The sequence below is a fragment of the Dermochelys coriacea genome, chromosome 21 (genome assembly GCF_009764565.3).
Source record: "Dermochelys coriacea isolate rDerCor1 chromosome 21, rDerCor1.pri.v4, whole genome shotgun sequence".
NCBI lineage: Eukaryota > Metazoa > Chordata > Testudines > Dermochelyidae > Dermochelys > Dermochelys coriacea.
The window spans coordinates 2,676,413-2,691,403 of record NC_050088.1 but is presented as its reverse complement, the minus strand read 5'-3'; the positions used below and the strand labels follow the sequence as shown (position 1 = coordinate 2,691,403).

The 14,991-nt window shown below is 41.9% G+C and overlaps 1 long non-coding RNA gene across 1 annotated transcript in view; it reads left to right on the top strand.

The window, feature by feature from the left end:
- The window catches only part of LOC122457158, a 159,160-nt gene extending 146,321 nt beyond the window's left edge, over positions 1 to 12,839 (top strand). The window contains exon 3 of the long non-coding RNA XR_006276541.1: positions 12,521 to 12,839. This is a non-coding gene — a long non-coding RNA (uncharacterized LOC122457158). The remainder of the gene's footprint in view (positions 1 to 12,520) is intronic.
- Positions 12,840 to 14,991: the final 2,152 nt, after the last annotated feature.

The following is a 14,991-nucleotide window of genomic DNA, read 5'->3' as shown; positions in this document are numbered from 1 at the left end:
GACCCTGCCTTGGCCTTCTCTTTTCAAGATTAAACATGCCCAGGTTTTTAAAGCTTTCCTCATTAAATTAGGTTTTCTAAACCTTTTACCATGTTTTTACTCTTCTCTGGAATCTCTCTCCAATTTGTCTACATCATTCCTAAAGTGTGATGCCCAGAATTGGACATAGAAATATAAAAGCAAAGCCCTCTCTTTCCTCCAGCGTGATGTTGCTTCTATTTAAGGTCTATTATCCTCCCTCTCCTCTCACATTACTGTCATTAGTGTTATAAATGGGCTGGGTATATGGAGAGGAGAAGAGACCCCCAGGGTAGCAATTACTGGAACTGAATTGTCTAATGCAAGAGGCGGCATTACCCTGGTGTAATTTGATCATAAAATAAATTGCATTGCCCATAAACTGGAGTTTCCCCCAATTGTTTCTGTGTGCTCAGAGCCAGAAGGACTACAGAGAAATAACCCACATCTGGCCTGCTGTGGCCACAACAGTTTTCAGGCTCCAAGGAAAACGGTCACTGCATGAGAGCAGCTGAATATTCATAACAAGATTAAATTCATCTACTGACGTGGTGCCAACACTAATCTCTCCCAACCAGAACCCCTTGTGTGGAAAAAACATACCCACATTACAGTTTGAAGATCCACTTACCTAGTGGGGACTTAACAGACCCCAACATCCGCACTTGTCATGGAAGTTGGTATATTGGGGGCTGCTGTAATTTGTGAGGTTCTCTAGGATACGCCTTTCTGTCCACGCCAAGGACTTAGAAGGAGCTTTCCTCACACCTGTCGCTGCTGCTCTGAGCATCTGCCAAATTGGAGAAGAGTTGCTTGAGAGAAAGGGAGGTGAAGCCTGCATTCAGTGGTTTTCCATGTTCTGTCCCAGTCCCTTCCGCCTGTGTCAGCTTCAGTCTGAAACTTGGATCCCCACACAGCAAAGCAGCAGACACGACTGCACTTCTCTTTTTACCCAGATAAACCACAGGCAACCACTGGGGTGTTACTATCTCAGCAAAGCTAAGCCTGGCCAGCATTCAGCGGGGGGCCTGCAGGGAACATCCAAGATGCTGAAGGAAGTGGTGCTGACTTCCGAGCAGGCAGCATGCTTCCTTTTGCATTGAGACTGAACTGATGCCCCTAGATGACGGAAAGGAACACTGTGCACCTGCCATCCTTTAAATGACGCTTTAAACTGGTCTCTGGTTACTTATGGCCATTAAAGGTCCCAGAGTACTTTTTGAAAGAGTCAGGAATGCACAAAAACATCAGTGACCCAGCCAGACTCCAGGCTGGGTAACTGCCAGCACTTTTTCAACTGGATGCTGTATTCTTCACTTCCTGGCCTACGCTGCTATGCAATGTGACAAACCACACATGACAGCTGTTAAGCACATTGCTTAGTGCACTGCTGAAAAGCACTAAGGTACTACAGTGCTGAGCATGGTATAGGAACCCGTACAGACTAGAATATGTGATATTAAATAGCTGCCACTTTTTAGCCTAGAGGGGGCACATTTCAGTGGTGGGTGCAGTGATCCCTGTTTGCAAAACACTGGTGCGTCCTCCAAGATGACTGAGGCTAGAAAAGCCCAGGGTTTTTAGTAAATATTGTATGCACACCTATATGTAATGCTGAATCTTGTGTCCACAGAATCCCAATTGAATCCCCCGGTTATTTTCCTGCACTTTCCTTTCAGAATCCAAAGTAGCCGCAGGGCTCTCACGGCAAGGGAAGTGCATGCTCTGCTTGACATTCCTTTAGCAGTTGCTGTAGTTTCTTCTTCCTCCTGCCTCCCTTCCTTTTAAGGTGCAGGGAAGCAGTTTAAAGGCAGTCTTTGTACTCCCACGCTCTCCTGAAATCTCTGCAGACTCCCTGGGCTCCAGGCTTGCCTTTGAATCACCTTTGGATGCTCTGCTGGAGACTCCTGCTGCAGACATGTTTCCTGCATCTATTTTGCAGGCTGTTTTTGTGTTCCCTTTCCCTTGTTCCTGATGATTTTTTCCCTCCCATGAAATTATCCTAGTTGCAGTTTAATAGACAAATAAACGTGCAATCCTACAACTAGATTAGAAACCAGGACCCCTTGCCACAGGCATTGACACAAGCACTGGGAGAACCTGAAATATCTAATAGCCTAGATAACCCCCTCCAGCCCACCCCACACTGCCAATAAAGTTCAGATCTGTGTTATTTCAACAGCTCTGCTTACTGTGCTCCGCTGTAATGAATTAGATCAAGCAGTGAAATCTTAAGGGTGATTTGCCAGAATTAACTGGTATACATTGAAATATTGTATTACTATTCTTTATTTGTATTAGTATCATGCCTAGGAGCCCTAGTCGTGCACCAGAACCCTTTGCACTAGACGCTGAACAAACACAGAACAAAAGCCAGGCCCTACCCCAAAGAGCTGACAATCCCACTAGAACAAACATTTTAATTAGCCGTGTCTGTGTGGTAATTCAGATACAAAAACATCCCCAAATACATTTTCCCAGGCTTGAAATTTTATTTTGGAAGAAGGAAATATATACCTCATTCTTTCACATTTGGAAAGGTTAAAAAAAACAAAAATCCTGAATTGTGGCCTTAGTGACTGTCCTTTCCCTGAAGAGCATATAGTCTATTAGAGATAAGCTGCAATGAGTATGGCGGACAAAAGTAGGGGGAAAGGGAAGGTAGGGAAACGCTAATAAAAAGAATACCTGCAGTTACATGCGGTAGGTGGCTATTATACAGCTGGATCGGTGGTGAAGATACAAATCTTTCTTCTTAAAGTAAATCAATAAAGTCATCTCTCTGTGACTGATTCACAACCAGGCCAGCCCCACTTTCCTGATTTCTTTAGTCCAAGCACACGCCCACTTTCATTTTCAGGATGCTATGGTTGAGGATCCTTTGTTAAGAAGCTGAGCAGTTTGTGAGGCATATTACACATACAGTTAGCATCAGACAAAAGATACTCTGTTGCCCAAGCTCCAGCTGTCTGTTTGTTGAAAGTGCTTGTGTATTTCCCGCTGAGAATCACGTAAATCACTCTTTTTAAAATACAGATGAAAACCTATTTAGCAGGCAAGCAATTTCTCTGTGACCTACTTCACTGCAATAATTCCTCTTGCAGACCTCGTTTTAATGACTGGTGTTATCTGAAACGTTCTTCTGGTGATGTGCTGACAGCAAAGACTGGCTCTCAGACCGAGCATAAAAAGCCCTATTGAGGCAATGGCCTTTCCTACAGTTGGTGACCAGCCCACCTAAATATTCAAAGCTCCACCTAGAGCCCCCAAAGCCTGACCTCCTTAGCCCTTCTAACTCCCAGCACATTCATAATGTGGATGTCATCCTGTATCCACAAGTGCCTTAATCAGAATACTCAAAATATATGCATAATAATATGACTGTCAGACATCCAAATATCATACAAGAACAATAATACCTAGCTCTTCTATAGTGCTTTTCATGCACACATCTCAGAGCACTTCACAAAGGAGGTCAGTATCATATCCCGATTTTGCAGATGGGGAAACTGAAGCACAGGGACAGGGAAGTGACTTATTTGATCTACTCATAAAGCCACTGGTAGAGCCAAAAATAAAACCCAGGTCTCTTGTGGCCTAGTCCAATGCTCTGGCCACTATGATGCACTGCCTCGAGTGGATACTGACCAATGTTCCATTTGCGTTGTCATGCCCTTCATCTTAAAAAGAAAAGGAGTACCGGTGGCACCGTAGAGACTAACAAATTTATTAGAGCATAAGCTTTCGTGAGCTATAGCTCACTTCATCGGATGCAGTGAGCTGTAGCTCACGAAAGCTTATGCTCTAATAAATTTGTTAGTCTCTAAGGTGCCACCGGTACTCCTTTTCTTTTTGCGAATACAGACTAACACGGCTGCTACTCTGATCCCTTCATCTTGTTACTCGTGTATATGGATGACATTCACCTCTGTGGAGTGGGACAGTAAAAAGCTTCTGCAATACATAGGTCCTCAAACTGAGGTGGGTCAACTTCACCCATAATGAAAAATGATGTAATTTTAAGATGCTATGAATCATAGAAAAAGAAGTGTGTCTAGAAGCTGTGCTTAGTCATCCTGGGTCCATCTTTTCACTGTCTCAAGTTCCTTTCTTTTAGCAATAGTTTAGTATCCACCGCAAAAATGGAAACCTGTCCAGCTTATACCAGAACATTGCTGAGTTTTAATTATTATTTATTTAGATTATTTACAGGAATCAATACAATGCCCTTTCAAAATGTAGTCATATTTGCTTTCCAACATACCCTAAATACTGCAAAAGGGTGTTTACGCTGGGGGGAAAAAAAAGGTATATTCTTAGCTTGGGTGAGCTAACCCATGTTAGCTAAATTGGGTTGAAATAGCAGTGAAGGCATGATAACTAGATTTGCACTCAGGTTAGAAGCTTGAGCTGAATCCTGAAATGTATTATTTTCATGGTGTCTCATGGAAATCATAGAATATCAGGGTTGGAAGGGACCTCAGGAGGTCATCTAGTCCAACCCCCTGCTCAAAGGAGGACCAATCCCCAACTAAATCATCCCAGCCAGGGCTTTGTCAAGCCAGGCCTTAAAAACTTCAAATACTGAACCACAGGCTCCCCTGTAGGCTTCAACTAGTGCTGCTCACCCAAGTTAAAATCTGAATTGCTGTGTCTTCACTGCTCTTTAATGTGGTTGTATAATGCAGATTAGCTAACCCAAATGAAGAACACATCTTTATTTGCAGTGTAGACATGCCCTTAGTTACTGCATGAGCAGAGAGACATCTGTGGGAGGGATTAAGTACTTCTCTTTTTCTTTCTGAGCAGTGCACAAAGGGTTATGGAAAGGACACTGGCAGTATTCCTCATATGCCTCTCCTGCAGCTTGTAACGCTTTCGGGAAAGGATGGGAAGAAGGTTTGCTTATTATGCTTCCCCCATCTTTGACACAGCAAAGGAAGTGAATTATTTCAGGAATTTTTTCTAAATACTAGAAAAGTCCTATTCTGGCCCCAAAGCCCATGCATCATCACCTATTTGTTGGTCCAAAAAACGACCTATTATCTGCCTTCTCTACTTATTTATGACAAGCAATATAGATATAAACCTTTTCTCCATAACATTAGCTACTTGTCTTATTAAGTCTATTGGCTATTTGCATAAGCAAAGCTACTCATTTGTGTAAATGTCCACTGGATCATGCTTTCGTTTGTGTCCTTTCCTGGCATACAAACAGAGAAGTTAGATAAAAACATAAAATGCTCTTGCTGGAAGGTTGCAAAGTGACACTACTTTATTCTTAGAATTCAAAATAACATACAAGAACCCCAAAACAGAGAGAAATGCCAAAACAGAAACACAAAGCAGGTTGATCTCTGAAACAGAGAAGCACAAGTTAACTCACCCCACCTTACGCTAGGCTGTCTGGCTGGCTGATGAACTCACTCTGCCAGACCCAGATCGTGTGCTTCCTGACCGAACCCCCTACATACAAGCAGGACCAGGAAAACCCTTGCAATGTAGAGTGACAGACTTCAATCCTCTAGGCAGGAAGCTCAAAAGGAGAGACAAGACGAGAAGCAGTTTTCACTTTGGCAAACTGCTTCCTAACATTTTGAAACCAACTTCAGTGTTTTAAAAAAAAATTGCTGGCAAACATTTTGCATCAATCTTTTGTGAAGTAAATTTCATTAGTCTGATCTCAGCTCTCCCAATATCCCTGTACAACATACTCCTGAGTTTCATGGTTAATTATGTGGTTTTCTCTCTTGCTCTCTACTCTTCCAAGGGTAACATTTACAATATTTTGTGTTGTTTTAGAGAATGTTTGCCTAATTAAAAATATGTTCACCTTAAAATGTGTCATTATCAGGGTGTCTCGGGGATACATTAAACCCCAAGCCAATAACTGACAAGACTATTTGCTGTACTAAAACGTTGTTTCATGAGCAAATATTACATCTAGATACTGGGATGATAGATGAACCAGTAATAGCAGGAGAGTGAATGATAGAGAGATCCAACAGCTCTACTGTAGTTTTAAAAATTATTAAAACAAATCCTGGCCCCACTGAACTCAGTGCAAGTTTTGCCATTGACTTCAATGGGGCCAAGATTTCACCCTTTGTGTGTATGTTCCCTTCATTCATTGCTCATGTTGTGTGTTGGGTTTCTGATTCTGTTGGGCATCTTTTACCAATATAGTTTTCTAATGCCCTCTTTCCAGTGCTTTGACAGACACCTGAGCCCGGCTGTATTTCTAAACCAATCAGCATTGCTCTGTCCTTTGTCCTGTAGACAACAGGAGCTAGGTGGTGGAAAGGCAGTATGGTCCAGTGGGTAAGATACTGGGCCTGGACTCAGGACGCTTGCCTTGTATTCCTGGCTCCTGCCCTTTAGTAAAATGGTGACAGTCACACTTACGTTCTGTTTGAGAGTGTTTTGAGAAGTAGCTATGCGTTTATCTGGGGCTGGGGTGATTCCGAGCTCAAGGAGACGCATTTGCACTAGCCCTCATGGAGTTAGAGCACTAAAAACAGAGTGTAGCCATGGCAGTGTGAGAGGTGGGATGGGATAACTGGCTTGAGAACATGCCTAGGGCTTGGATGGGAATGTACTCTGCTCTCCTCTTCCAGCCAGGAACCAGACCCCCAGCTTGAAGTGTAGACATGCTCGTAGAGCTGGCTGAAGGGGGCTATATCACACCTAAGTAGTAGTAGTACAGAGGAAAGGTTTACAGTGTCTGAACAGAGGCATGAACACAACCCCACCTTTCACTGTGCTGACCCTTAGCCTACATCGTGTGCTTTCCCCAATACCTTGTTTTTTACTGTAGGAAAAAGCCCCTTTTTGTATTTTTCACCAAGTTGACTTGCTGGAAAGCACTGGACTGGAATGTGTAGACATATTAGCTGATAGAAGGCTGTGGACTAACTAGTTCAGGCACCAAATATATGCTAATCCAGAAAGCAGATTTCTGAAATGAAAGAGAAAAAGGCTATCAATCCAGACAGCATGAGAGACACTGGCCTCCCCAGCAGAGAAGAGAAACAGGGCTTGACTGAGACAGCATGTAAAATCAAAAGGAAAGTAGGAGAGAAGCTGAGTTTTAGTTGAAGTCATTGCTGTAACTTTTTCCATCGATGCACCCTCTTTCCCTGGCTTACCCCTGCTTTCATTTAAGCTTGTTATAGCTCCCATTATAAGCTGTCAAAAATGAAAGAGCCGCAGAAGACCAGCTACATAATGGTTCATTTTAATCAGAATGGCAACAAACTATTATCTTTTACATGAAGGTATTGCTTTAACTTTACCTTATATTGCAGAGATGAGGGATAAGTTTAAAAGATGGATATTCTCATAGAGGTTCATGAAAGGTCACCTTTTCTCTCTTTCTAAAGAAATCATTATTTCAAATTGACTTTAAAAATCATAAAGACGTACAGGTAAAAGCCAAATAAGAATTGTGGCCCTGGTACATTTCCTGGACATTGTATGCAGAAGTTGGACATCAACAAGTGGCAACTGAAAAACTCCACTAAATTCGGAGTTCTGAAATCAAGTAGCCACTGCTCTGATGAAAAACGGATGCGTTCAGTCCCCGGTCTCTGTTAGTCTAGCACCTTCGCCAGCACTACAGTCTCTTCTACAATCTCTTCTACAGTAAAGATATTCACATACAAACATACAGAGGCTGGGACTACCCTCTCTTTGAGATGAGGGCATGGACAACATCCAATGTTCTCCAAAGCTCTCTGCACCCATAACTCTAGTGCACAGAACATGTCAGGTGAAGAGGGAGAAACATTTATTCTAAAGAAGGATTGAAAACACAAGGCTCCTTTTCCTGAAATAGACAGAGAGAGAGAGAGAGAGAGGAGAAATACTGTTGGCAGTCTCCCTAAAAATTGTAGGGTAAAATTGATTTTTCTCCTTGATTTTCAGAGAGCCTCAGTATCCTAAGTGTCTGAGAACTAGCTGTAAAAAAGGTATTTGGGCACCTAAAGATGCAAATAGGTGCTTACCATGATTTATAAAAGCATCTAAGCAAGTCAGGCACCTGCCTCCCATTGAAACTCATGAGAGTTAGGTACATAACCAGTGAAGCCACTTTTGGGTACCCATCTGTACCTTTAGGAGCCTAAATAACCTTGTAAATTTTACCCAGACTCTATTTTGCAACCCCCAAAAGTATGGGTGACTAAGTTTGGATGGTGTCTATTGACTCCTCAGTGTCTTTCCTTTTTTTGTTCCCTGATGGCAGGTGTAAAATAAATGTAAATAGAAGGCAATAATTCTACTCTTGGTTATACACTCAGGACACTTATATTCTTATTGTCTGCACTGGAGGACAAGGTGGGGATAGAATCCTAATCTTTACTCTGTTTCAAAGTTGTAGGAAAACCTATCTAATATTTTTTCAGTCATCAACACTGTGTGCTGATAGAAAGAGGGGCTAGTGTGGCTGAAAGGGCACGACCATTGTTTTGGTTTAATGTTACAGACAATACTTACTTTTTTGATACTGTAACTATCTGCAAGGACTAGGACTTGCTGATGAGTTCTACAGATTCACAAACTCAAATTCTCTTTTGAAGGCCACATTTCACTATCTTACAACTTGCGCACTTATTCGTTAAATGAGTTGCAAGCAAAACTGTTTCAGAGTAGCAGCCGTGTATGCACATGCATCGTTTGCTATTTCCATGACCATCAGAATCAAGGAGCGTGCACATTAGGCAAGCAATTTCACAAACTGGGCACACATTTGCATGCTTAAAGACAGCTGAGTTCTTGGCTAGAGATCCAGACTAAAAATCTCCTATCATCTATCACTTACCTGTCTTCTGGTCGTCAAAATTACACAAACATCACCAGCTGTTGCTCCACAATTATGGTACTTGTGTGTACACAACTCTGTGTGTATTTTTACACACAATTTGTTTAAAAGTTTGCTCAGTATTTTACTATTTTCGAGCTATTTACTTCTCTTAAAGAGGATAAAGACTTCTTCTTTAGAAATTATTCTTCCTCCCTGTCTTATACAGTATCTCCTGCAACTCTTAACCTTTTTATTAAACTAAGGACATTTGCACTGATGTAGACTCTTGGTTCTTTAAAAGTCTTGTCCGCACCTGCTGCTCGTTCCCCACCTGAAGTCACAATTGTGCCTTTGTGACCTCACGGTTGTTTCCACAGCAGCCACTTGCTTTTCTTCCCCCAGCCTTTTCCGGAAAGGCACCCTGCTCTGTAACATCCCATCCGGGGGCTTTGATGCAGATGAAAGTTCTGATCTGCTGTGATCTCACCAGTCCTGTATGCATCCCCTTACAACACACTGATACCAGCTGTCTTTACATTGAACACACATCATTAAGCAGCAGATACTGTAGTGCAAAGTGAACCCTCCTTAACAACCCCCTGAACTGAGTAAATATGCAGCAATCATTTTTCCCTCCAAGTTCTCAACGGAAATACAAGTTTAGATCCTGGACAGCACTTAATCAAGGAGGCTGCCAGAATATAATTTTGAAAACTATAATAAATTAGACACACAAACTTTATTAAATAGGATTAAATTGAGAGGATTTTAGCTAGGAACACAAACAAAAGCCCTAATTATGCTAGGTTAATACCCATTGAAGCTAATGAAAGTTCGGAGTACTCAGCTCCTTCCAGTACCAGATACTCTGCAATGCCAGCTCATGGCATGTGCATATTCTCTGGTAATAGAAAATGTATTTCATTGCCAGCTGTTTACGTGCAAATGCATGCACATTTATTTGAAATTTCAGTGTTGCAGGGCAATATCAGCAATTTGTCCTGGTATTTATATCTCCGTTCTTGCAGCATGGTGATCTTAATGTGTGATGGAGGGAGAGGGTAATCTACTTTGAAATATCAGGAATGAGGAAGAATCACGGAGGACTGGCGGTTTCCATGTGAAGGAACTGGGAACAGAATAGGAAGGGAGCAGGAAAGGAATGATCCGGAGTGGAGGTCTTTCTCATTGGGCGGTTTGAGAAGATCTTATCTGTGGAAGTAAGAACAGATTGGAATGGGTCTTTTGAGGGTGAACAGCTTCAATAGATGCATGAGGAGAGATTAGAAGACGGGGGGAGGGGGGTTCTGAGTGATGGGGTAAACTTAATTGAAACTGGAACATTGAGCATCCAAAATTCAGTATGAGCAAGGAGATACCCTCCAAGTGATTGCCGCATCATGTGTGTCTTCTACACCTTTGTAATGGGGTTGTCATCTTGTCCAGCTCTTTTCCCTGGTCTGTTTATTAATTCCTAATTGAATAACTCTGATATAAATTAACATATTCACCAAAGGGCTGCTTCCGGGTTGGCTCCATAGTAAAATGAGTTGCACTGAAATCCAATTAGACACAAAGAGAGAGTCCCATCTCCATAAAAGCAGAGCATATGCAGAATGCAGTCAAACACACTCACTATGGAAAGCTGCTAGATTACACAGTGGTCACGTGGGATTAGCTGCTGCAAATTCATATTTATCCCAAGGTGGAGATGAAGCAATTGGTGTTCATGACTACCCCAGAGATAAACACTTTCAGTGTCATGTAAGGTAAACTTGTGCTGATTAAAATATGTTCAGACACTTAATAAGTTATTGTCCTTGGCAAGAACACTGTGAATGGCACAAATTTGGAGGCACAGAAATTCTTGTATTGTATTTACAGGATTGCCACCAAGCCTAGTGACCCTCAACAGACACGTCAAATAGACTTCTGCAAATTTACTCAACAGGAGTAAGCTTTGGCTTTATATAACATCCTTAATACTTTAGATATCCCAAAACATTCTCCTAAGCAATGAGTGCTATACTGGCAGAGCAGTGATTGCACAAACGGATGCTGCATGCAGATACAGCTCGTATGCAAACTCAGGTCATCAGAACTCGTTTCTCGCTGAGAAGAGGGCATGCTGGTAAAGAGTCTCCATCCTCTTTTCAGACCTGACATAAGAACTTTAACAGCCAGTTGACGTTCCTCGGAGAGATGAGCAAAACAGAGCTGGGTTTAATCTCTCATGTGAAGGCTGAATTCTCCACAAGTCTGAATACCTCTGCCCTCTTCGACTTATGCTGCTGGTCCACTCTGCAACCCAAGGGCTAAATTCTGCTCTGATTCACATCCCCTGGGGCTACACAGTTGTTCTTTAACATTTGCACATAATGCCATAGAAATGCATGGGTTAAAAACAGAACCTAATCAGGAATATGTGAGATGCAAAGGGAAATACCCCATGAGGTGAAAAGTAAATTAGATCGTAATGACAATTTCTTGTGTTACAATTACAAGACAGTTGCATGGTATGTATATTGTTTTTCTTGTAGTGTCCCTTTAAATAGCAGCAGCAGCTTCAGTATGACTTGGTGATTCTGTAAATTCAGATTAAGCTTCTGGTCTCTGGATATAACCAATATCTGCTTATAAAACCCAGCTTGGTAACATGATTTCACACACATTCTGACTGCTGTAGGAATTTGTTTCCTTGAAGGGAAAAAATAAAAATAAAAAAACCAAAGAAAGACAGTGATTAAACTCCCAAGAGTTCAAGCTCCTGGAAATAGTTCATGAAAAGTCTCCTCGTCCCTAGAAGATTTACAATTGTATCCAGTTTCAATATTTTAACACACTCTTGCATTCTGTGCAAACATAATTCATCTATTCGACTCAATGCTATATTTTGGGGAATTGGGAAAGAAGCTGCCAAGAAACTAATAGTTATACATAACTAGAAAATTCAAAGTCTCTGGTTACAGTTCACTGAATTACAGATAAATCAGGCCATTTCCCCATAGCCAATCATATAGCTATATACAGAGATCAGATACTGACCACCCAATTGCCTAATTTTAAGAATTACATTTGGAGCAAACTCAATAATAATTTGGTTTCAGAGTAGCAGCCATGTTAGTCTGTATTCACAAAAAGTTAGTCTCTAAGGTGCCACAAGTACTCCTTTTCTTTTTAATAATAATTTGGTTTGTCTACCTCAAGCTCTCAAGCAACCTCTAGATTTGGACACTGTAATTTATCTCAGCCTATGGATGTCCTTGTAGCAACCATCTAAATCAATGCAGAAATGGCTTTGAACATGATGGAGTGTCAAGGTTTACCTTGCACTTTGAGCTAGATTATTTTTTCATTTCTCAAGATGAAGTGGCTATGTTGAGAAGTCTGAGACCATAGGTTGGCATTAAATTACTTCATTCCTTCTCAGTTTTGCATGGCCCATGGCACTTGTCCGATTTATAATTTCTCCCCCAACTCTTTTTGATTTGGCCAGTGACATCTTAGCTACTATACTGGCAAAATAAATAAATCACAGGTCTTAAGAGTGATCAGTATTATAAAGAGTGCTTTGTGCCAAACATACTCCCACTCAATACGTATGCTTCTTAGTAATGTTCCTAGTTCGTCTCCCTCATTGAACATAACTGGCTTCTGCTTTGGGTTCAGTAGTGTACCATAGGCTTTATTAATGTGCAGGCAGCTGTTGAAACTGAAGGAGCAACAGGAAACAAGAGCATCATACCGCAGACTTTGGTTGATCTTTCCCATCCCTATTCCAAGGGAAAGCAGAGGAATGATTATCCCAACCAGCCAACCTCCTGCCATGGAAAAACAAAGAGGTGACTGGCCAGGAGTGATCATGAGAACAAAACGAATGGAGAATAATATGCTGATCCTGTTTACTTATACTATATAGGTGTATGTTGTCACACATCATCCTGCTCTCTTTATTCAATACCTAGGCTATCTGTATTATGCCTTTAACAACAAATCACTTATCGATAGCAACACAACTTCAGAGGTGACTACCAGTGGTTGCTAAAGCTTGCCAGTTATTCTAATTACTTTCTGATGATTTGTACTCCTTTTCTTTTTTCAGATGATTTAGCACTCTATTAAATTGTGTCTGTATTAAAGGTGCATGTATCTAAAGGTAGCATGGTCTCTGAAGAAGGCTGTTCCAAACTAAATTTCTTGTGCCAATAAAAGGTAACTTCAGAGCATATAATGTATAGCAGGCTACTTGGTCTTTAATATTTCATCTGTCAAATCAGCAGGGCTTGTGGTAAACTTAAGGTTCTGGAGCAGCCAAGACTCTCGCTTCTGAAGATCTACTAAATCGGTAATGTTTTGTTTTCAGTTGCACCCCACCATGCTGTAACCCAAGGATTAGCCCTACTGTTTAGGCATTGAAAGCTGTTAGATGTTTAAATTGGTGTTTTTGGATCTAGAAAGAGGCAAAAAGCTTTGTTTCTGTTATACCACTCCAGCCCAAGGGGACGTTGTCTGCTGCATTCCCTTCTCTGGTAGTTTTCCTTTTCCCCCCAGCTTTGAGAAGAACTCAGAAAAGTCTTGAGTCTAGATGGGAGAAGGAGAAAACCGGGGCATGGCACTTTTGGAACAGGGCACCATGCTTTTCCATTGCAACAGCTGTAGAAGCTCAGAGTGACAATCTGTAGAGGAATGTATCTGATGTCTAGCCTCTGTTTGCCAGAAGCTGGGAATGGGCGACGGTATGGATCACTTGGTGATTCCCAGTTCTGTTCATTCCCTCTGGGGCACCTGACACTGGCCACTGTTGGAAGACAGGATACTGAGCTAGATGGACCTTTAGTCTGACCTGGTATGGCCATTGTTAGGGACATCATAAGAACATGAGAACACATCTGGGCAGCTTCACTCCACTCCACTCCCCACCTTGTGCTCAGTGATGACGACATGCTGAGAAGCCACTAGATGATAAAACAAAATAGAGTTGAAGTTGGCCAAACCCCACTGGTAAAAGGATAGTTGAGAATTTTAAGGTTAGGAGAACCCAGTGCTTATTTTTCCAAAGGTGTCCTGTGGCTGCTGCTTCTAGAGCCTTTTCATGAGACCCCGTTTGCAAAGTGAAAGGCATGGTATACGCTGGAGCTGCATGACTGCGGATGAGCATACACCTGTGCACATCTCAGGCAGAGGCTTGCTAGAATTGATCATCAGACAGATGTCCAGGACTAACCCAGAGCTTTTGCATCTGTGTGTGCACACAGCGTGCATGCAAGGCTGAAAGTGAGAGTTGTCCACTCACACCAGTAGTCTATCCCACTGGAAGCTCAGTGCTAGAGCTGGAGAAGCTACTGGAATCTCATTGTCTCCCGCCTTCCCTCTGAGTCATTATTGGATTCTCTGCCACTGGGGGCTCTGCAGAGGAGATTATTTTATCTGGAATTAAATTGAGCAGCATTGCCAGTCCTGACCCAGGCTCTTCAGTGCTTAGCTCCTACAGGAGGGTAATTTGCATCAGACTAATATACTTTAAAACTGATTGGAGTGGCTGTACCCAGATGTATCCAAATCATACCCCCAAAGTAGCAACCAACTTTCTTCCCTCCAGCTGAAGAAGGCTTCTAAATCCCACAAGCTCCCTGCTGTACTGTCGGTCCACTATGCTCCTCCTTCGTTAGTGCTTCATTAGAGGCTTACACAAAAGTGTTAAACTAAAGCAACTTTCAACAGCAGAAACCACCTCAGTTTGTGACATCATAATAATATACTCAACAACCAAGGATGATATTGCAACATGCTTGTAAAGCTCATGTTGTGCACCCTTCTAGTTACAGGTTAAAATACATGGAGGATAACAGTCTACTGTTGCTACCAGCTGTGAAGTATCTCTTTTAGCTCAAGTGTTAAAGGTCAGTGTTTTTGGTATTGGGCCATCTAGGCTCAAACCCACCAGACCCCTCCTAGGGAAGGTCGGTACAATGTTTGATATTGATTGCCATGGCAAATGAGCCCCTCAGTAGCAAAGCTCCAGTTTCTATGCAAATGGACCTAGTAAAAATAATAACAAAGAGAAATACCAGGACATACAAACAGAAGTACCTCTAAACTTTGACTAAGTTTCCCATACAGCCTGTGTAGTTCGTGCTCCCTCAATTCCCACCACCTCCACTAAATGAAAA